Raw genomic sequence first — 23,331 nt, forward strand, 5'->3', positions numbered from 1 at the left:
CCAATTCCCTTTAGTGGCTTACTTTTTTCAACAAATAAATAAGTAAAAAATTTTTTATTTATTATTTTCTGCATTTTAAAAACAAATGCGTCCAATTTTCCCTTTAGTGGTTCACTTTTTTTAACAAATAAATAAGTAAACAAAAATATTTTTCTATATTTTCTGCATTTTAAAAACAAATGCGTCCAATTCCCTTTAGTGGCTTACTTTTTTCAACAAATAAATACGTAAAAAAAAATTGTTTTGATTATTTTCTGCATTTTAAAAACAAATGCGTCCAATTAATTTTAGTGGTTTTCCTAACATTAAGAAGGCCACTAAATTATAATTTAATGCATGATAAACGGGATACAGAAATTACTATGTGGTTAATACAAATTATATTTATCAATTTTCATGCATAATATAAGTTCCGCAGTAGGCTCATTGTTAAGACACGGTTCCCAGCAGATCAGAAAAGTCAAGCATCACTGCCTGCGGTCAGTGTGCTGGTGGTTGACCACTTTGATCAATCTGCGATGGGATCAAAGGGTGTGCGGTAATGGTCTTTGTTACGACTGTTTTTGGAAGGCTCCGTCTTCATATGAAAATGTTTTTTTGTGAATAATATGCTACTTTTATAAGTGCTGTGAGTTTGTGACAGTTAGTCATGACTGTTGGGTCAAGTTTGGCCTATCTAAAGCCAGCGTTGTCTATGATTATTTTTAAATTAGCGCAAATCATCAATATGGAGAAAAGCCACAATTTTATGAAAATGAAAAGCGTTTGTAGTCTAGTTTTTTAATATATAAAAATTTACTACAAAGTTGCATTACATGGGCTCATGAAAATTTGCAAAAACTGAGAATAAGGTAATGATTTTGATAATTTTAATCCAGATGGAAAAATGTCACCAAATCGGTGATTTTCAAAAAAGTTTAATACATTTTAAAATATTTAAGTTATTTGTTTGTCCTGTAGCTCTGATAAATCTCCACGGCAAGATGATATTTTATAGTTAAAAATCGTTGTATTGCTTCAAGTGTAAGGCACTTATACTGTGACATTTTTACTTTCCTTGGGGACAGAGGATTGAAGGAAAAAAAAACGTTAAGCTGTTCTACCATAAAGTGTTCTACTTCACTCGCATGTCGTCGGGCTACCGAAGCGGGAATGCCATCCACTCTGCAGAAGATCAAAGTTTTGATGTCATGTTTTCGGACAATCCTCAGAAATGCTTCCCAGACCGTCGCCAATATCCCACTGTGTAGCTCTAGTGTGACGTAAATAGATTACAACTTCAAATAAATAATACAAACATTATTGAAAAATTTGAACCAAATCGGATGAATAATTCCTTTTAAATGAAGAGCTTAGTGAAGCAAAGTTCAAAACGACAATATAATGATTTTCTTTGAGGATTTCATTTACTTTGTTTCAGTTCTATTTATTCTTACAATCAGGAATAATTTGCAATAATGAATAATTAATCCAATTCAGTTGGAAAAAAATTTAAGTTTATTCAGAGAAAGTACGTTTCCCTGTCTTATTTAGAAATTTTAAACATTATCTTTACTCATTAAATACCATAGTATACGAACCATGTACCATTAAGAAAAAGTCCTACCTCATAAAAATTCGATCATCAGAATAAAACTCGTAAAGTTGCTAAGTTCATCATTTTTTTTACGCATTGTAGGTCCAAATTTACAAATTGTTGCATGAGTTTAAAATAAAATTTATAAAGGCAATATAGTGTGCCTGCTCCACACAGAAAGGTATAGTTTTTACACTCAACAATGATTTTACATTCGTATTCTACTTTTCATGCGCAAATTGAAGCAGATATAGTCCACAGTCGAGAATGTATAAAAAAGAAGAAATTAGGACGTACACTGCGCAAAAAATAAACGAACCACCCTTCGTAATTTTTGATCGGCTGATCGGATCATTACGTTCTAGGCCTCAATGTTCGACAGAATAATCTCAAATATGCTAATTAATTAGTATAGTCGATATTTTAAGTTACAAAATCAGACACAAAAACGTACTTTTTCTGAATAAATACAACTTTTTTTCTACTGATTCGGATAATGGACCCACAAATTATAGGGTGTTGCGATAATCTGGGAAAAATGGTCTCAAATGGTAAGGTCATAAGGAGTGCAGTCGAATCGAATTTTAAAATCACGACTTTTTTAAAAATTATGACTTCTCCGGAACTATTTAACCGATTTCGTACAAATTTTGTATTTTGCTTTGCAAAATTTTATTCTTCGTATTTAAAGATACTTTACCATTTTACAATTAATAAACGGTAAATAAGTAACATTTATTTTGAAAACAAGCTAGTTACCGTTTTAGAATTAAAAAGCGGTACTTAAGTTAAATTTATTTTTAATAAGTAAATAACCGTTTCCCAATTAATAAACGGTAAATATTTATTTTTACGCACTGTCTGTTTTCACTAAAGCCAATAAGTTCTCACAACCAATTAAGAGTCACTGAAGAGTCAATTTAGGTAATTATTGTTTTTTTTTAAAGAAAATAGTTAAAAAATTAGTGCCTATTAATAATGACAGTTTTTAATTCATAATAATAGGATTAATTAATCCGATGACAGAGATATTTGTTTGGTTTACACTTGACCAGAATTCTCTACAGTGCTAATTTTTCAAGCTACATGGCTATTGTCCGGTATGCATTGGATCGGTTTTCCTTAAAGTGCTTTCTTTAAGAGCCACTAATCTGTATTTCATTTACTGAAACTTTTTAAGGTTAAGTGCCACTGCTTGGTATATATTTGCCCGGTATTTCCTACGCAATTTTTTTCAATGGTAAGTACCATTACCGAATATTCACGAAATTGAAGTTGTTTTAAAAAGTTACAGTAAAATTCGTGTATCATAAAAATTGATTTACTAAAAGGAGAATAGAGAAAATGTAGTTGCTTTTTTTATTGATAACCATCTTTAAGCATCGTGTAAAGACGGAAGGAAGAGAAAAAGTAATAAAATGCTTCGTTCTCCGTGATTCAGATTTCTTTGGCGACAAGATTGATTTAGGTAGCTCAATTAAAATATTCCGGATTTATTAAAATTGGAAAATCACAAAAGCAAATAAATTTTTAATTAATATAACTTGTAGCTTCAGATCTTCCTGAAATTGACGTTAGAGCAGCGCATGAGCAATTAATTTTTGTGAAAACAGTATTGTCATGACTCTCGTGATAATAGTCAGTGACAATTTTAATATAAATCCTATGTAAAACTTGTTATCCTCATTTAACCCATTTAAATAATTAAAATAATGAATACAATGTAATTATTTATAATTCTAAAGCAATACTAGGAATAAACTTTTCGCAATATTTATTTGGCGAAAAAAGGGGAAGTTTAAATGGTTATACCAAGCAAAATTATTAGGTTTAAATTTTATCCCAATCGATCTGGAAACTAAGTCTGTAGAATTTAATCTGTGTTATTCGATCAACAAATACAGAGGGGAGATGAAAGGCATCAAAAAGACGATGAAAACTTACAGGGGAACATATGGTTTCAAAATCACAGTAAAAGAGAGGAAATTTAAAAAAAGAAAAAAAGAAAAAAGAACGAGTGTAAAATACATAGAAGACGAAAAGGTGGCGACATTAAAATTAAGCGACTACTATTCATTTTAAAGCACTGTGAATCAAAGTCAGCGAATCGTTTTTGCGTCGTTGTAGACTGTGCAATGACGTCAACGGTTGCCATTTCGAACCTAACAACTCAAATTAAAAAACAAAACAAATAAGTATTTAAAATTAAATAAATCGCTATAATCAATACTATCTTTTTAAAATATCAAATAAATCGTTAGCCAGTTTGTAACATCTTTTGCTGAATTTTAGAACTTTGTGTAATATATAATATTCACAAATATTATAAATTTACAGCAAAAAGGAATTAGCTTTATGAAAACATTAACTATAACACGTAGGCAAAATCATCTAGTTAATGAAACAATTTTCAACGATAGTTTGAGCATTGAAAATTTATTTGGTTTGGAGAAAAACTTATTTGTTAAAGCAGACAAACATAAAAAAAAAACTTTTCGGAATAAAAAAAAAGAACTAAAATTAACTTGTGAGAAAGATAGGCCTGAATAAATATTAATTTATGGAAGTGACTTGTTTTAGAACATACAAAAATATTAATTTTACGAAATGTTTGAAATTTTATGCGCATGGATATCAATTTTGGATATCATGGATATCAATCAGTTGATATAAAATGAAAATATTTATTTTAAATTAGGCAAAAAATTTTTATATATACAGTAATGTTTGATAATAATATTTGAATTGAATGAATTCATTATTTGCTAAAAATATGGAAATAGCTGAATCATGTTTCAGAATAGTTCTAATAAAAATTCTTTTAATTTCAAATCATAATAGAATTGTCAGTTACCATTCGTAAATAAATATACTCAAGGCAACTTTATAAAATTAGTTACCCAACTGTAATAATATTTTCTTTCAAATTTTCAAATTCAAATTATTTTCTTTCAAAAAGGAAATAACTGTTTTAAACTACGTGGATACAATATAACAGACATTATTTTATTTATTAAAACGTTAGTTTTCGAAGTTCTTATTAATAATTTTTTTCTTCATAATTAACTTAAATAACTTAGTATAAATGGGTGAACCAGGTTAATTTTGTCATTAAAAACATTTATCTGCATGAAATATTAAAACTTTTAAATTAAAAAAATTTAAATCATAATAATTCACAAAAATTAAAGCATTAGTAAAGAAGTATGGACAGAAATGGCTACAACAAAAGAAGACGCTTTTTTAAAGTTAAATAAATGGAATGATGGCATTTAAACGCTCAGCATAATTTGTAAAACTCGTAACAATACATTTTTTAGACATTTTGCAAAACTTCATAAAACATACAATTTTATTTAAATTCATAAAAAAACACACTTACAAAAATAAATTCACCTAAAAACAATTTCTATCTGCAACCGCTTTTTCATTAAAATGCATTAAAATCCTAATAATAGTTCACAAAAATATTAAAGCATTGTTAAAGAAATATGAGCAGAATTGTTACAGCAAATACAAACATTAATTTAAAGTTATATTAGCGGAAGAGTTACAATTTAATGCTCTGCATAATCAACAAAGCTAACAATAATTCCATATCTTATTTTAGACATTTTAAGTTGCTTTATAAAACAACGTACAATTATATTTAAATACATAAAAAAAGGCACGCTTACAAATTATATTCATCTAAAAACAATTTCTATTTCCGAGCACTTTTTCATTAAAAGGCATTAAAATCCTAATAATAATTCACAAAACAAATTAAAGTAATGACAATGAAACATTGTTGGTTATTTTAATAGCGTAAAAGGGTAATGTCATTTTCAAGACATCTGAATCTTCCAGTTGGAGAACGTGTCTCAACACCATTAACGGCGGTTAGGTGTTTAAATCTCGGCGTCAATTAAATCTCCTTTTCGGGATCCATCCCCACCCCTCTAAATGGACTAATGCAGATATAAAGGGTTTGGTACTGGTATTTATAGCGGGGTGTGACGCATTGCAGGCGGACGATGGGGAAAAATTCGTGACCTCCAGACATAAACTTCTAGAAATTAGAAATGAAACCATAAATTCTGTAGAGAAAAGGAAAATTTAAAGGGATTTGAGAGTTTCTTGCATTTTATTGTTGCTTTCTTTCACAAATAAATATTTGTGTATGATTAGGGTTAAGATTAAAGGGTTAGTTTTATTAAAACGATTATCAACAACTATTATTATTTATGCATAAATATGGCTGCCTAATGCTAAAATGTTGATTATTTATGCATAAATATGGCTGCCTGAAACTAAAATGTTGATTTTTTATGCATAAATATGGCTGTCTGAAACTAAATAGTTGAGTATTTATGCATATATATGGCTGCCTGAAACTAAAATGTTGATTATTTATGCATAAATATGGCTGCCTGAAACTAAAATGTTGGTTTTATATAAATAATTATCGAACTTCTTAGATTAAGTTCAAGCTTTCATTTTCCATATATGGTGGTAATTTGTCTGAGACTAAAATGATTGTTTTGTTTGAATGATTATTGAACTTCTCAGCTATAGTTTAGTTATTCCAGCTATAGTTTAAACTATTATTATCTGTGTATGGTTATGGCTGTCGAAGACTAAAATGTCGGTTTAATTAAAATGGTCATCAAACTCTTCCGCTTAAGTTCAAATTATTATTATCTGTATATAATTACCTGTCTGAGACAAAAATGTTGGTTTCCTTCAAATGATTATGGAACTTTTCAGCTATAATTCAAATTATAATTATCTGTGTATGGTTTTGGAGGTCTGAGACTGAAATACTGGTTTCATAAAAATGATTATCGAAATCTTCATCATAAGTTTCAACTATTATTATTTGTGTATGATCATTTATAGGAAAAAAATGCTGGTTTCATTTGGATGATTATTGAACTTTTCAGCTTACGTAAAACCTATTATTTTCTGTGCATTGTTATTTGTCTGAGACGAAAATGTTGTATAGTTTAAACGATTATTGAACGTTTGAGCTATTATTCAAACTACTATCATCTGCATATGGTTATGTCGGCCTGAGACTAAAATGTTGGTTTAATAAAATTATTATTGAATTATTTAGCTTACGGTAAACTATTATTTTCAGTGTATGGTCATTTGTCTGAGACTAAAATGCTGATTTCGTTTGAATGATTATTGAACTTTTCAGCTGTAATTCAAACTACTATTATCTGCGTATGGTTATGTCTGTCTGAGACTAAAGTCTTGGTTTTATGAAAATGATTATCGAACTCTTCAGCCTAAGTTGCAGTTATTATTAGTGTATGGTAGAGTCATTCGTAGAATATAATGTTAATTTTGTTTAAATGATTATTGAACTTCTCAGCTACAGTTTAAACTATCGTTATCTGTGTAGGGTCATATCTGCCTTAGATTAAGATGTTGGTTTTAATGACATGATTTACCAACTCTTTACGCTAAAGCTATTACTAACGACTCGATCAAATATTGAAAAATAAAGGTTTATAAACTTCGTTTGGCCGTTTCTGCCGACTTGACGACAATGGTGGCGACTATTTCGCGACAAAATGATTCCAGAAACTTTGAATTTCAAAGAGATAGGACCAATATTTACGAAATCATATGAAAATCGTCTATAGAATCATGTAAGTTCCGGGGTTTTGTCTGCAAGCTAATATAAAAAGGCGGTTGTGTTATTATGTCTTAACATCGAAATGCTAGTAGATGAATTGCTCTATCTTCCAGTCGTTCTGATGCTACTTCTCGCAGAGATATCTCGCCATCAACATCAACATCAACATTTAATGCAGCTCTGTTAAAAATGATGCTCAGACACCGAATGGTACTGGCAACTCGTACGTCACTTCCAATCATTGCAATTTTTGAAAAATAGCCCACTGCCATGATTCCTGAAGTTCTTGTCGAATTATTGACGAAGGTAACCAAGATCACCAATGTTGAGGATTGACGGAAACAAAAAGAATTCATTGAAGAAACGAAAAAGAAATCACTGAAGCCCTAAATGGAAAACATCCAGAGACCCAGAAAGTCCAGAAACAGAGGTCCTGACCCAGAGATTTTTACGCCGGCCAATTCTGTCCCAGAACGGCCGCCGTCACTGTCTCCAGTCGTCGAGCCAGCTCCGATGGAAATGGGCACTCCCGAAGAGACTTTTAAAAACTTAATCCAGCTGGCGTAAAGACAGAACAGATTTCCATGGAATTAGTCAAAATACATATTGAAACTGCAAAAATTATCCAGTTCAAACGTCGAGTAGGCAGTGCCTGTGAGCTCCTCCCACAATTTCTCGTCAACATCCTGGCCAGTTCTGATAGCCAATCAGTACTCGACCTAAGCCATCTCATCAGTCGTCCGATCCGAGTTGAAAGAAACAGGGGATGACGTTTCCAGATTTTATGCTATCGCTGTCATGTTTATTCTGCCAACAGAAACTCACTGGGGTGTGAGAAAAGCGACAACGATTATCTCTCTGATGAATGCATCAAAGACAATATTTCGCTATCTTAGTGCTGCAACTGCTCAAATGAACACACTGCCAACTACTTTGGATGCGAGTCACGACCAGGTGGAAGAAACAGACTATGGCGAAGCAAATTCCTGTCCTTACAACACCGAAACAGGATCTTATGGAGTTATTCTCCGAGCTGAAAGAGCTTCTAAAGTCATTTGAGATCCATCATCGGTTCCAGTCTCCATACTTTCCGATGAACTGCTACGAACGAACGTCTAACTTCTTCCCTCCTATCTCCTTCCTTGCCTCTGATATCCTACATTTAAAGTTTACCATCGTCTTTAAGCATCGTCTCTTTCAACACAAATGAATCTGTAAGTGCTGCCTTCGTCATCAGAGGCTTAAAAACTGCATACTTCGTAAATGTCAGAGAGAGTAGTCTGCTTTTGAAAACTATTTGTACTATTTTATTTTTCCGTTTTATTGTTGAATGTTTTTTAATCCTTCATATTTTTCTGTGGGCTGAAATGAGTAAAAAACAAAAGAACAACTAAAAAAGCTTTTACTGTGATTTTGTAACGTCAGTTGAAGTAAGTGTTCCATAAGTTTTAATGCCTTGGTTAACTGATTATTGATTTTTTATGTCAAAGTTGAAAAAAAAGAAAAGAAAACTTAATGCGCTTGAAAACACTGATTTGCCGTGCTAAGCAACAGAAAAAAAGATTTATTTTTAAATATAAATCGAATGATGGACAAATAAAATACTGTATTTTAAGTTTCTCTTAAGTTTATTTTATGTTTTTCTTTTCTTTTACATTGCTTAACAGAGCTTATAAGGAATAACAAATTTAATGGAAGTTTAGCATTACTACAAACAATGAATTTCGAATTTTATTTCGTAAAGAAATAGGATAGATAATAGTATTATTGCCATTTTTTTTATTTCTTTCAAAAGTGTATAAATCTCAAACACTTATCTTATTATTTTGAGTGATTAAGACATGGATTTTAAAATGTTTAGTTTTGATTTAAAAGTATCATACCCATGTGGAAAATTATTTATGATATTTAAATTATCATATTTTTATCAAAAATCGCTCTTGATTTAAAATTATCATACTTTTATCAAAAATTGCTTTTGATTTAAAATTATTATACTTTTATCAAAAATTGCTTTAGATTTAAAATTATCATTATTTTATTAAAAATTTCTCTTGATTTAACTCTTAACTGAGGCTTCGCTGTATTATATTTATTCAAAATATATTTTTTTTAAAATATTTTTTTACATATTTTTTTCAAAAAAATAAATAAATAAATTTTGGTATTTTTAAATTAAAAAAAAAACATTCTAATTGTTACTAAAAATCTGTTAAATTATTGGAATTATATTTGTCCTAAAATATTAAATCCAAAATTGATATCGAAAATTGATATCGAATTCAATAATTGATATCGAAAATTGAAGAAGTTTTAATGACGACTAACTGTTTCTTTTAGATCTAAATAACTGCAGATAAGTGCAAATTTGAAAAATTATTGTTTGGAAGTGAGCTGTATTTGGAAGATTTTACCATTAGCTCAGAAAAAGACATCAGTGTCTCACGCTGTATTTCATAACCATAAATTATTAAAAGGCTAATTATAATGTTTTCACTTATTTTTACCAAAATAAATTCAAAATAAAGCAAACGATATGAAAGATATATTTAAAAAATATGTGTCAAAGGGTTAAAATTGCTCTTGATTTAAAATAATCACATTTTTATTAAAACTTTATCTTGATTTAAAATGATTATACTCTTGTCAAAAATTGTTCCATTTAAAATTAGCATACTCAATGTCAAAAAATTCTCTTGATTTAAAATTATTATACCCTAAGTCTTGAAAAGAATATTCACAATAGATATTTTTATCTTTCTTTCCTTAATTCCTTTAAATGGATTAGATCGGATAAAATTCAGAGTTTCATCACATGCAACAACCGAAAGCAAGTATGCTGCGTCAAATTATGGGCAACTATGTACGATAATATGTATGAAAAAATAACAGAAAAATGGCGTCAAAAACTATGCCTTATATAGAAATAAAAGGCATAAGAAAACAATAAAAAATATACTCCCTTAGTTCTCCACATTCTAAGAAATTTCTGTGAAATTAGTAAAGCTGACCGTTAATCTATGCGGTAATTATATAAAGCTTCATAACTCAATTTAGGGGCGTATACCCATTTTCACGGTCATTACACCATCAAGTGACGGACAGAAAGGTCCCCTGTTTGAATCCCAGCCACAGTCAAAACTTCTGTTCTCTTTCCACTTTGGCACATTTCGACTCGTTCAACGGTTTGCTTGTTGATTTGACTGAGACTAAACTAACATCAAGGCCCGAATTAAAGATAATTCTATGTGAGCATAACGTTATTTTATGGTTTGTGGCTATATATTTTATGAGGAAAAACATTTTGGGTAAATCTGTATTTTTATGGTCACGTTTGCCTTACGGGCGTAAATTCATTTTTACGGCCAGAGACTGGAACTCTTTTCTGCCGGTCACTGTTCGTAATCTAGAGGTGAAATTTTCTTAGAGTGCACGGATCAGTAGGTCCTATATATACTTAAGGAGGATAAAATCCTAAAGCAGCTTTAAAGAGATTTTGAGGCATTTCTTCGATGATTCTGCTGTTATGTAAAAAAAAAAGCTTTTCTAGTGAATATTGTGCTCTTTTTATAACTATAATGAGTTTGCGAGAGCTTTTCATAACTGTTACATTAAGGTTGGTCCATTTTACGCCAGTGCCGTCTAGCTAATTATAAATATTGTTGCAAATGTTCATTATGAAAAAAAAGTTTGAGTTTCGTAAAAATGGAAATCATTTGCAATCTAAATATTTTATGATAGAAAAGCACTGCATTCTTCAGACTAGCGGTTTCTAATTTTTTTTGGTCACGGAACCTTAAAAAGTGGAGCTTCTTATGGTGGAATCCGGACTTTTTTTTAAAGCTCAGTAGCGGCTGTGAATATGCTAGAAAAAAAGAAGAAAAGAAAAACAAATCAATTTTAAGACATTTATTCTGAAGAACTACATTTATTGTTTCATTAATAACCATCTTAAAATCAGGTTTTGTACTAGGCATTTAAATTTATAAGTCTACAGTTGGTTTTTGTCGAGCAGTTTTTGTAGTATATATAAGTCAAAAACAATAAAATAAGTTAAATTATATTATTTTAAACAAAACTTTATTCAACTGTTAGAATGGTTATCGGAAAAATTTTTTTTGTTATTTTTTTTTTAGAATTTCGTTATTATATTGTAAATTTTAAAGTTCGATGAGAAATACTTATGCATATTTAGGATAAGAAATAGTTCCAAAATTTTATTTCTTTTTAAATTTTGCAACTTTTTTTTTTATTAAATAATTTCATAAAAATTACCGAAATATTAAATAAATAATATATTATTGATTAGCGTATTAAAAATTTCATAACTATTAACTGGTTAATAAAAAGTTCTAATGTGACATTTCTACGGAACTTTACTGCTATTGGAACATCTATTGGGAACTGTTGCTAAAGATAATTTGCAACAATTGAAAAATATTCGTTAATTTCAGTAATTGTTTTCTTGGACAGCGATGTTTGAAAAAAATATATAGTTTTTTTCTTCTTATATTTAAGATATTTGTTCATCTTGTAGAGTCTAGATAACTCTTTATAGTAAGATAGAACATAAAGTTTAAAGTTGGAGCTTTGCTCCAAGCTTAACACACTCAAACTGTTGTTCAACTCAAGTGCTTCGAAGAAAACCCTGAATTTTATTAAAAAAACTAGGCGGTTTCGCTTCCTGCTCGATCCGTCCGTTTACTACTTTCTGTAATTGCTTTCTCCTTAAAAATCTCAAATTAAGATATTTGCATCTGACAATATTTATTTTCGTTCTGTCTCACTCGCACTTTTTTATTACTTTCGATATCAATTCAAGTGCAAGCTTATTAAATAAAGATCTTGAAAGAGATTAATAAAATTTTCTGCAACAATTATTAAAAAGTATTAAAGCGAAAAAAAGTGAGTAATTTATTAATGCAAATAGAGAGAAAAAACTGAAAAAAAAGCTTTTAAAACTACAATAACTTTCTGACAATTTATACAAAAAATAAAATAAAAAAATAAATAAATAATAATAAATAAATAGTAAAATAACAAAAATTATTTATGAAATTTAAAAAAGAAAAAACTTTTTGTTGCATTCCTGGGAGCTGCAGAATGACCCGTAGAATATTTTTTAGAACAAGTTTAACAATTAATAATTTTCAAACTAATTATAAGGCGTTAAATTATTTTCATTCCATCGGAGGAGACGTAGCTTACGTTTTTTTTTTTTTTTTTTTTTTTTTTTTTTTNGCTGCATTCCTGAGAGCTGCAGAATGAACCGTAGAATATTTTTTAGAACAAGTTTAACATTAATAATTTTCAAACTAATTATAAGGCGTTAAATTTTTTTCATTCCATCGGAGGAGACGTAGCTTACGTTTTTTTTTTTTTTTTTTTTAAAACATAGGGAGGCATATTATTTGATTAATAACTCGAGTAACAAAATTTTGCGTGTGCCTAATCTAACGTGACCAAAATATCGTAAGCGAAAAGATAGAATTCGTTGAGATATTTTGTTCATATGTAAATCAATTTTGTGCAAGGTGCTTTTTTCCAAATTCCAGCCTAAAAGTTATTGTTTGACATTAAAATTCCCAATAAAATGATTTTTAAAATCAAAACCCTTAGCTGCAATTTTGTTTATTTATAATGTTTATTTTAATATTTTTTAGTTAATTTACTATTCCATTTTGCATAATTACGAAGTTAAGAAAACAGTAATAAAAGTATATTACTAAAAAAATTTGATTACACTTTTGTCATCGTTTATAAGTTAATATTGTCAATTATCAGTCATTTTTCATTAATGAAACCTTGTTAAGAAATAAATATTTATCATAGGTGAAAAATTAATAATAACTAAACTTTTAAGGCATACGAGACTAAATAATGCAATTTTAATTACTCTTCTTTGAATAAATTTAATAAATTAGGAGTTTTGAATTTTAGCTTATTTTATGTAGTAATTTTTTTTATTCATTTTGACGCTTATTCTAGCGTTTTTTGTCAACAAAGGCTGTATTTTATTTTTCATGCAACGTACTAGTTTGCTAAATAATAAATTTCCTTAGAACTATAATTATTTTTCTTTGATGGCTTGAAATATTTTCACTACCCAACTTTAATAAAAGCTTCTTTGATTGGAGCTAAAAAAACAAACAAAACAAAATATAGCACATTGCTCTCCGAAAAAAAGAAATTGTAAATAAATGAAAAAGTTGGCGTCAGAAATTAAAACGCGCCGCTCTTGAAAACGATATATTAAATGAGAAAAAAATCTAAAAAGTAAAATAATTATAAGAAAGACGTTAAAGAATGAGATTAGTAAGTGTTCTATTTGAGAAGATTAATTATTCAAGAAAGGAGATTTAGGTCCCGGATGACTGAACTGAAAGTTTTCCTGACAGTTTCTCGCTGAAATAGTTAAGCTTTTCTAAGCTTTAATTGAAGATTATAAATTTATGTAAAAAGTTTCACCAAACGGTATGGAACCTGTTGATAAGGTTGCTTATTCTAAAATATAATGACTGTTGCTCAAAATTTAATGACCAGTTTAGGCAATTTCTTATTATCTCAGGCAAAATGTCTTGCTTTTAGCTCGCATAGTCTGCCATAGCGGGATATTAGATATGAAAGCAGGAAAGCAGACACATTTAATTTTAACATTCGAGCGTTTAGCCTGTTTTTTTAAAATTATATTTTTGTTTGATTTGTAGATTGTTACACTTCTTAAGAAGAATAATTAATAGCTAAATAAAATAATTACAACATTTTTAAAAGTATGCAAAACTTTTCTTAGGTTTTTTTTTGAAAAATTAATGTTAACTTTTCAAAAAGCTTTTGCACTAATGAAAGAAAGCTTTTGCACTAATATAAAATTATTATTATGACAAAATAAATGCTACAAACATAAAATAATATAGTTCATTATTGTATTTAATATGAAATCAAATTTATATTTTTTATCATTCATGCTTAAAAGATCTCTGGTTTAAAATTACAATGATTTTTATCTGATCTGTTAATACATAGTTAAATGAGTAACTAAATATTAAGTAACAAAATTAAGAAAATTTATAAAAGCTTAAATTTACAAAGTTTTTCGTAAAGGTTTTGTTTTATTCGCTTCGTTTTCGATATAACTTATATGAAAATAATTGAACTCCAGTATGAAAATAAAATAATTGAACTCTTGTATGAGAATAAAATAATTGAACTCTAGTATGAAAATAAAATAATTGAATTTTTTTATGAAAATAATTATTCCTATCATAATTCTAAAATGACTAACACAATTACGAATTAGAAGGGAGTTTTAGTAAAGTAATGCTAACAATTTGTATTCTGAAATTTTGTAAGATGACGTAAGTTAAAAAAATTGTCGAATGTTTCTTTAAACTTTTTTATTTTAATTGTAAGATAAACTATATAGGTAATTGGAATGTTGCTCAAAGTACTTTCTTATACTCGTATTCGAATACCAAATGTTTTTTTTCCAGCTATAGTTTGCTCTGGTTGAATGAAATACCAAATATACAAACGGATACCAGAGACAGATTTATTGTAAAATAGGATGACTTAGGACCTTGCACTTTTTCTAAAGTTAAATGACATCTTACGATAACTGCAGTAAAAGTTTTTTGTGTAAATCTCTGATGCATTATTAATCTGTAAAACACTTGTCATTTCTGTGATTGCTGATCCGCGTAGACTTGAAAAAAAAAACTGTCTAATGATTGTTCTTTATTCGCTGTTTAAATTAAATATTATCTCATCTGATTTCTGGCATTAGTTTCGACAAAAAAGGTTGATATTCAGATTCTTTCTATAACAATCGCATTTAGGAGGAAATAGAATGAGGTGAATTGACACTTAGATTCCTTTCATTTAAGAGGAAATATAATAATGCAAGTTGATACTACGATTCCTTCTACAAACTTATTTAATAGGAAATATAATAAAGAAAGTTGATACTCCGATTCCTTCTATAATAAACTTATTTAAGAGGAAATGTAGTAAAGAAAGTTGATACTCCGATTTCTTGTATAATGAACTTATTTAACAGGAAATATAAAAAAGAAAGTTGATATTCCGATACCATACCATCTGTAATAAAACTATTTAAAAGGAAATATAATAAGGAAAGTTGATCCTCCGAATTCTTTTATAATTAACTTATTTAAGAGTAAATATGATAAAGAAAGTTGATATTCCTATACCTTCTGTTAGCTTTTACATTCTTTTATTTTTACAGACATACACATTATGCGTTAATAATAAGAAAACATTAATCATAAGAAAAAGTCGTTTGGTTGCCTAGAAACCAGCAGGAGTTGCAGTTATTATATCGGCAGACGATTCAAAACAATTATTAAAATTAACTGTTTATTGATGACGGAACATCACATTTTATCAGCCGAATCATTTTGCATTGAAGTCATTCTGATTAAGTGGAAAAGAAATAAAAATGAAGTTGCGTAAATAAATTCTCACCTATTTAAACGCAGGAACGTTAGTTTTTTTTTCCTCTCAAATCCTGGTCCGTAGTAAGGTTGAGTATTTCGGCACCATTATGTTAGCTTTTACATTCTTTTATTTTTACAGACATACACAGACGAACGATAAACAAAACATTAATAATAAGAAAAAGTCGTTTGGTTGCCTAGCAACCAGCTGGAGTTGCAGTTATTATATCGGCAGACGATTTAAAACAATTATTAAAACTAACTGTTTATTGATGACGGAACACCTTCTATAATAAACGTATTTAAGAGAAATTATAATAGGGTAAGTTGATATTCAGATTCCTTCTATAATAAATGTATTTAAGAGAAAATATAATAGGGCAAGTTGATATTCAGATTCCATCTATAATAAATGTATTTGAGAGAAAATATAATAGGGCAAGTTGATCAGATTCCACTCGCACCAACCACAGTGTTGACGTAAAATATCCTCAGTGCTATACGGATCATGGGTTAGAGTCTAGCTACGACTTAGAGTCTAGTTAAAAAGAGAAACATCAATCTTTTTCGAAGGGATAGTGAAAGTCAAAATACATCAATAAAACAACAAAAAAACCACGAACATGTTACTTAAAAAAACCTATTTTCATAAGGAAAAAACGTATGTCTCCTACAAAAAGAAAAAAAACATTATACCGTCACCGATCCGAATTCATAAGACCATTAGTTCGATCACCCCCTTCCATGGCTTACTGGATCTTATTAAGAAATATTTCCAGGACGATCGTTTAAGGACGTATGCCGCCGAAATTCACATACACAGAGATAATTACTACACAACAGGATGTCCAAGTAGACAATACACAGAAGTTAGAATAATTATACTCTTCTAACACTTTTAAAGGTTGTATGAACTATCTTTCTGAAAATAGTGAACATACATTTTACTTAGTTTGCAGCATTTAAATGCCCATTTCTTCTCATTCTCACACTTATTCTATAGAAAATTTTGAGTTGCACAATTCCTTTTTAACGCAGCATGCATTTACACTGTAAATCTCAGCTGATTCATGAAAAATAGATAATGCTTGTTGCAATACTACAGTAATTATTTATCACTCATTCATTGTGTCAAAAGTCGTACAGTATTCAAAAGAACCGACTTTTCCCTTTCAGGTAATTGCAATACTTAAAAGTATTTGAAAAAAGAAGTAAGTTGTTAAGAAATATATAATATACATTTGTTTTATACATTAAAAAATTTAAAAGAAACTTTCTTTGAGAAAATTTTTAAAATATTTGAAGATTTTGAAATTTTTTAAAGTTACTTCAGAAAAAAAGTAAAGTTTTTTTTCTCGACATTTTAGTTACAAATACTTGTACCTTTTCCTAAAAGAAGTAGCAAAAAAAAAAAAAAAAAAAAAAAAACAAGTAAAAGTTCTACATTTAGAAATTAAGGAAGTACAAGTAAATACTTGTACTTTTTCCTAAGAGAAGCAGCGAAAAAACATGCAAAAGTATTTAATTTAGAAATTATTAAAGTACAAGTAATCGTACTTAATTTTATTTTTACTTATATTACAAAGAACCAAAGTAAAAGTTTCGCCATGCATGCTGGTTTCACATATATTCTTTGTTTTCATGTATGTAGTTTAACCACTCCGTTTCATTGCCCAATTGAAATTGAAATGTATCTATAAATTTTACACACATATTTTTTGCTCTCATAAGTTAGAATATTTAAATACTGTTATGCTGTGCATTCGACTTAGCTACCATTAAATTTTATATGTTGCACAAGAAAATTCCTGGCGGTGACCAAGCTGGTCGCCAACGGTGTCTAGTATGTATTATTGGTACAGATTTGCACTAGGTCAATAATAGTTAGTATCATACAAAATTGTTAGGTATCAATAGTGCAGGAACAGTATTCTAAATGAAGATATGTACAGCGTCTTTGTTTACACTGAACTGTAAATTGATGTTTCTTATTTATTTATACTGTTCTCTAAATATGTGTTCAATAATTGTCTTTGGTCTGTGGTAGCCCAGTGGATTGAAAATAAGATTCCAGTCCAGAAGGACTGGAGTTCGACCAAAGACTCCGTCTAGACTCACCAAGTACCTGCGGTAGTCGTATGGTATACGTACTCGTAAAATCCGTAGAACCGAAAGTCCTGTGTACGGTCGCTAAGAAGTATTATAGATACAGGGATCTGAAGAAATTTTTTCCCATTCATATCTATTTCAAAATTGTGGAAGTGGCCTCACGAATGAGTGGATTCGATATGTCTGGGGCTTTGGTAGCTAAGGTTAACTTTCACCCTTGCGGTGCTCTCTTCTCAAATGAAAAGCGCACCTTTCTGATTTAATTCACAAGGGCACTAATGTGCTTGCCTAGTCCGATTGTGATAAAAAAGCAACAGCATCACAATTGTTTTTTTTTCCTAATATGCTAAGCCCTTACGACTGAACTTTATAATTTTCTTAATGGCAGCATTACAGATAGATTTCAATGTATCTTATGGCTTCTAAAATCAATTTAAAATGGTGATTTTAATTATTTATATTTACCGCACAGATATTATGCATGTAAAATTCATGATTACGTATTTTCTTTGTGTGTACTTTACTTATTTCCCTTATTTCAGAAATTTTTAGTTATAAATACATCTTGACTTTTGAAGGAAATAAAAAATAGATAGTTTTAATAAGTTCGAATTCAGAAAAGACTTCATTCATTATAAAGAAGTTTATCTTTTACACGAAATAAAAAATAAACTTCCATATTTAGTTTGAACCAAACAAAAAATGCATTCATAATAAAATAATTTGTTTTTAGTACGAAACAAACAAGGAAAAACCTCATCATTTTGAATATGAAAAAAAAGTCTTAATCATAATATAATAATTTATCCTTTGTAAGGAACAAAAAAATTCATTTCCTTAATATTTTAAATTTGAAAAAAAGAGTATGTACAGTTATAATAAAAACAAATTTAACTTTTGCAGGAAACTTAAAATAAATTTCCTTATTCATTTTGAATTTTAAAATTGTGCAGTTATAGTAAAATAAAATTTCATTCTTGCATAAAACAAAGAAGAATTATTTTATTTGCATAGAATCTGAAAAAAAAACATTCTCTTTTTTGAGAAAATAATTCTCATTTTTCTCGAATTATAGAAAATAACAAATTTCCATATTTATTATGAATCTCAAAATTGTAGTTGTTGCAAAATAATTCGAAAAAAATACAACATATTTTACATATTTAAAATTTTCAAACTGTGCATTTATAGTAAAATTATTTATATTATAGGCAAAATAAAAAAATGTGAAATAATATTTTTTTACTATTAAAAATTGCAAAGTTTATTGAATTATTATTAAATTAATCTTTAGCATGAGGCAAGAATAATTAATTTTATTCATTTTGAATACTAAAAACTGAAAAACAAATTACATTTTTAATAAGTCTATTATTTGTCTCTTACACGGCATGAAAATATAGTTTTTTACTCAAAAATAAGAAGTTAATTTATCTTCCTAATTTCGAACCAAAAAAAAGAAAAAAAGAATTGCAGAATCGATTTATTCTGATCTGGCTACTAAAAACGTATTCACTGTCTCAACTCTTAATATAAATGATAAATTCAAACAGATATAAAGATAAATATATCAGTTATTAAAAAGAAATAAACATTTCCCGGGAGATTTAGAAATGAAAGCTTCAACTTGAAGAAAATAAGCAGTAAAAATCAATAGAAAATCAGTTTCATTTTCTTGAGAGGCTGAGAGAGATTCTTTTTTCTAAATGTCTGAGAAAAATCTTTCATTAAGAGATATAGTAAATAATCAATTAATTTGCCTTCAGAAATTGAAAAATATCTCAGATATGAATGTTTTTTAATAAGCTTGGAGATGGAAAAAAAAAATGTATCATAATGATCTCATTTTCTTTATTTCAAATTGGCGACGCTTTAAGATTGTTGGCTTGTGGCGACATTTTGATGAATTTATTTAAAATGTCTTCTAGCACTGATGGAAAAAAATCAATACTTATATACTTCATCTCTTAATGAGAACTTAATTAAAATAAAACTTGAAAATAATCGTAAGAAAATAATTTCCTCAATAATTTGAAAATGATTGAAATAATCATTACGATGTGTTAAAGAGGATTTTTTTTTTTAGAAAAATAGTTTGGTAAGTTGAGATTTAAATATGTCATTAAGTTATTTTTTGCACTAATTATGAAACTGAAAAAGAGGATAAATTTCAATTAAAATAATTACTACGTGATATTTCTCAGCTTTTTAATTTGTAAAGTCAAAGCTATCAATTCATAAGCGGATATAACTTCGGGTGATAGTTTCTAATTTCATCAAAAAATATTCAATAAATTTATTTTAAGGAAGCTTGAACGATTGATTTTCTGTGGTTTTGTGACAAAAACTTAACCAAATCAAGGTACAATCACAAAAATTTAGCGAAAAAATGATAGTATTGATTGTTATGGATTTATTTAATCTTTCAAATTTCAGAATTTTATTTTTTTAGAAGCCAACAAATAATTACGAAAATAAATTGATAATAATCATGTTTTGGCATTTTTGATTTGCAAAAAAAATTAAAATTTCACAGTTTTATGAATGATAGTTTTGAAAAACTAAAAGATATTTTTAAATAAATGTATGCAATATGCTTTGTTATTTAATATTATTAAGCATACTTTTGTTAAAAGTTCGGCTTTGTTAAAAAATGTAAAAAAACAAATAATTTTAAGAAATTTAAATGTAAAAAGAAATAGTAAAAATTATATGTATGCTAAATTACAAAAGAAATTTTTTTTTGAAGTTTTGAAATGTTATAAAAATATATACTTTGTTAAAGAGAGTATCTAATTTATACCCCAAATTAATTATTTGATTAAAGCGGTATCTAGGAACCGAAATGCAGAAACTTGAATGTCAAAATCAGATACTTTTTTTTTCTTCAAAGAATTCATCCATAATCTTTCAGACGCCAACAAATAATAATTAAGAAAAATAGTTATAATAATCAAATTTTGGTATTTTTAATTTACACTAAATTATTTTACCGAGAAATGAGTTATTAAGCTGTGAAAAACAGTAAAATTTTAGAGTTTCCTGATCAATAACAATTCTGTGATGCTAAAAGATATGTTTAAATAAATTTCTGAGCAATATTTTTCAAGTCACTTAAGTATGCTTTTGTTGATTGCTCTGTTTTGTTTAGAAAAAGTTTGTGCAAAATTATAAAAAGCAAATAGTTTCAAGAAACGCGAAATTTAACTTTAAAAAAAATCGAAAAAATTATATGCATGATAAATTAAAATTGAAATTATTTCTTTTGAGAATTTTAACTATTATGAAAATATCTAAATTACACAGTGTCTCTAATTTACACCCCCATTTAATTTTGCGATTAGAGCGACATTTAGGAACCGAAATGTTGGAAACTGAAGTACCTAATAAAGAACCTTCACCCCCCCAAAAAAAATCCCTCCATACTTTTTTAGAATCCAACAAATAAAATATATGTTTAATGAAATTTCTATGTAATAGTTTTTACATCACTTAATAAGAAAGTAAATTTTAATAATAAAGTAAATCTTAATCATAAAGTGTGTTTTTGTCGAATGTTCAGTTTTATTAAAAAAAAGTTTAAGCCAAATAGTAAAAAAGAAAAAAATAGTTTCAAGAAACACTAAACTTAATTTAAAAAATGGAAAAATTATATATAAGAAATATCAATTTGCTACGAGAATGTGGCCTAGCATCACTCAATAACAGAAGGAAGTATCAAACCATAAACTTTACTAACAAAATACGAAGCTGTGACTCATACGAAGGTTCTCTCACGAAGAACCTTTGAAAATTGGTCCAAGAAAACCAGACTTAAAAGATCATCCACTTTACAATTTGATTCCGATATAAGACCGAGAGATCGGTCTCGAGCACAGCATCCTTGACTTCCTGGAAGAACCTGCATTCTCTAAGTGCTTAACCAAGAATACAACTATCAACACCAATCTCTTTGTTCCATGCTCCAAAAAGGAATTAACATCAGTTATCTTTAAAAAGGGTATGCAAACAATCAGTGGAATGCTGGAAAGTAGCCTTGTCCACGCATATACTGATGGTTCAGCTGACGAAACTATTCAAAAAGGCGGTGCAGCGTACACTTTGTAGTACCCAACAGCACAACCATGAACCATTCTTTGGGCACTGGTTCCATCGCCTCAAATTTCACCAGTGAACTCAGAGCAATGTACAATGCATTGCATGAATACATCTTACTCAAGAACACTGACAAATCCAATGGGCTAGTCATCTCTTGTGACTCCAAAGATGCCGTAGAAGCATTGGATAAAGATCAATCAAGGCTAGCCCATGATATCCAACACCAATTGGAAGAAATTGACTAACTAAACGAGATGTGTATTCTACAATGGATGCCCGCGCACGTCAGCATCCCTGGAAACGAAGAGGCAGATCGACTTGCCAAGGAATGGAGAAATCTCAATAATGAAAATATCGCCGAGGTCTCTCTTGAAGATGGTAATGCGATCGCAAGGTTCCGTCTGAGAGAAAACGCCATTAAAAAAGACTCGCAGATTTGTGAAATAAATGCAAATAGAAACCTTACCAAAACTATCATCCGCCTTAGAACGCCACTATCGAGGTATGAAGATCCTGGAAGATGGCAATAGTAGAACCTACCGTTTCTGCAGTAACTGTGATGATATTCCACTAACACCAAAACACATTTTTGACTGCCTGCCATTCTAAGATCCATGGCTCAGCTTGGGGAATTCTCCCCCTTTGACATCGAGAGTCTGTACTCCGACAACATCAAGGAGTTAGCCGGCTGTGTTTTGCACACTCATGGATATCTATAGTTCTCCCCATGAACACGATACCAACCAATCAAACCATCAATTATAAATAAGAAAAATTATTGTTAATAATCATATTTTAGGATTTTTAATTTCCACCGAAATAAATTTGCGAAGTGTAGTTAAAATGTAAAAAAAGTGAAATTTTAGTGTTTACTGAATAACAACAGTTCTGGAAAACTAAGAGATGCGTTTAAATACATTTTTATGTAATATTACGCTACTTAACATTGTAAAATGTACTTTTGTTGAATGTTCAGCTTTAGCTTCAAGAAATAGTTTCAAGAAACGCAAAATTTAAATAAAAAAAGGCTAAATTACAAATGAAAATTTTTTTTTGAAAAATTTAAATTTCATGAAAGTAAATAATTATTATTTATCAATAATTATGCAGAGCGTCTCAAATTTATACTCCATTTTAATTTTGCAATTACAGCGACATCTGGGAATGGAAATGTAAAACCTATTGAAGGTCAAAATCTGATTTTTCCCCCTCAAAGAATCCAAAATCTGCATTAAAAATTGCTGTTCCTTTTAAAATATTTCGAAGTTGACCCATTTTAGCCCTTGAGGAAAGAGGTTGTGGGATCGATTTGTGAATTATTGGATAGTATTTCGTAAACTAATAAACATGCGTTTTGCTTTACCTCGATTGGTCATTAATCATTCCGAGACGTTTTAGACATTATTCAAAAGTAAGACTTAAATCAACTCGATAATAACTCTTATGATTATTCATTTTAA

This window comes from Parasteatoda tepidariorum, chromosome 5 (assembly GCF_043381705.1).
Source record: "Parasteatoda tepidariorum isolate YZ-2023 chromosome 5, CAS_Ptep_4.0, whole genome shotgun sequence".
NCBI lineage: Eukaryota > Metazoa > Arthropoda > Arachnida > Araneae > Theridiidae > Parasteatoda > Parasteatoda tepidariorum.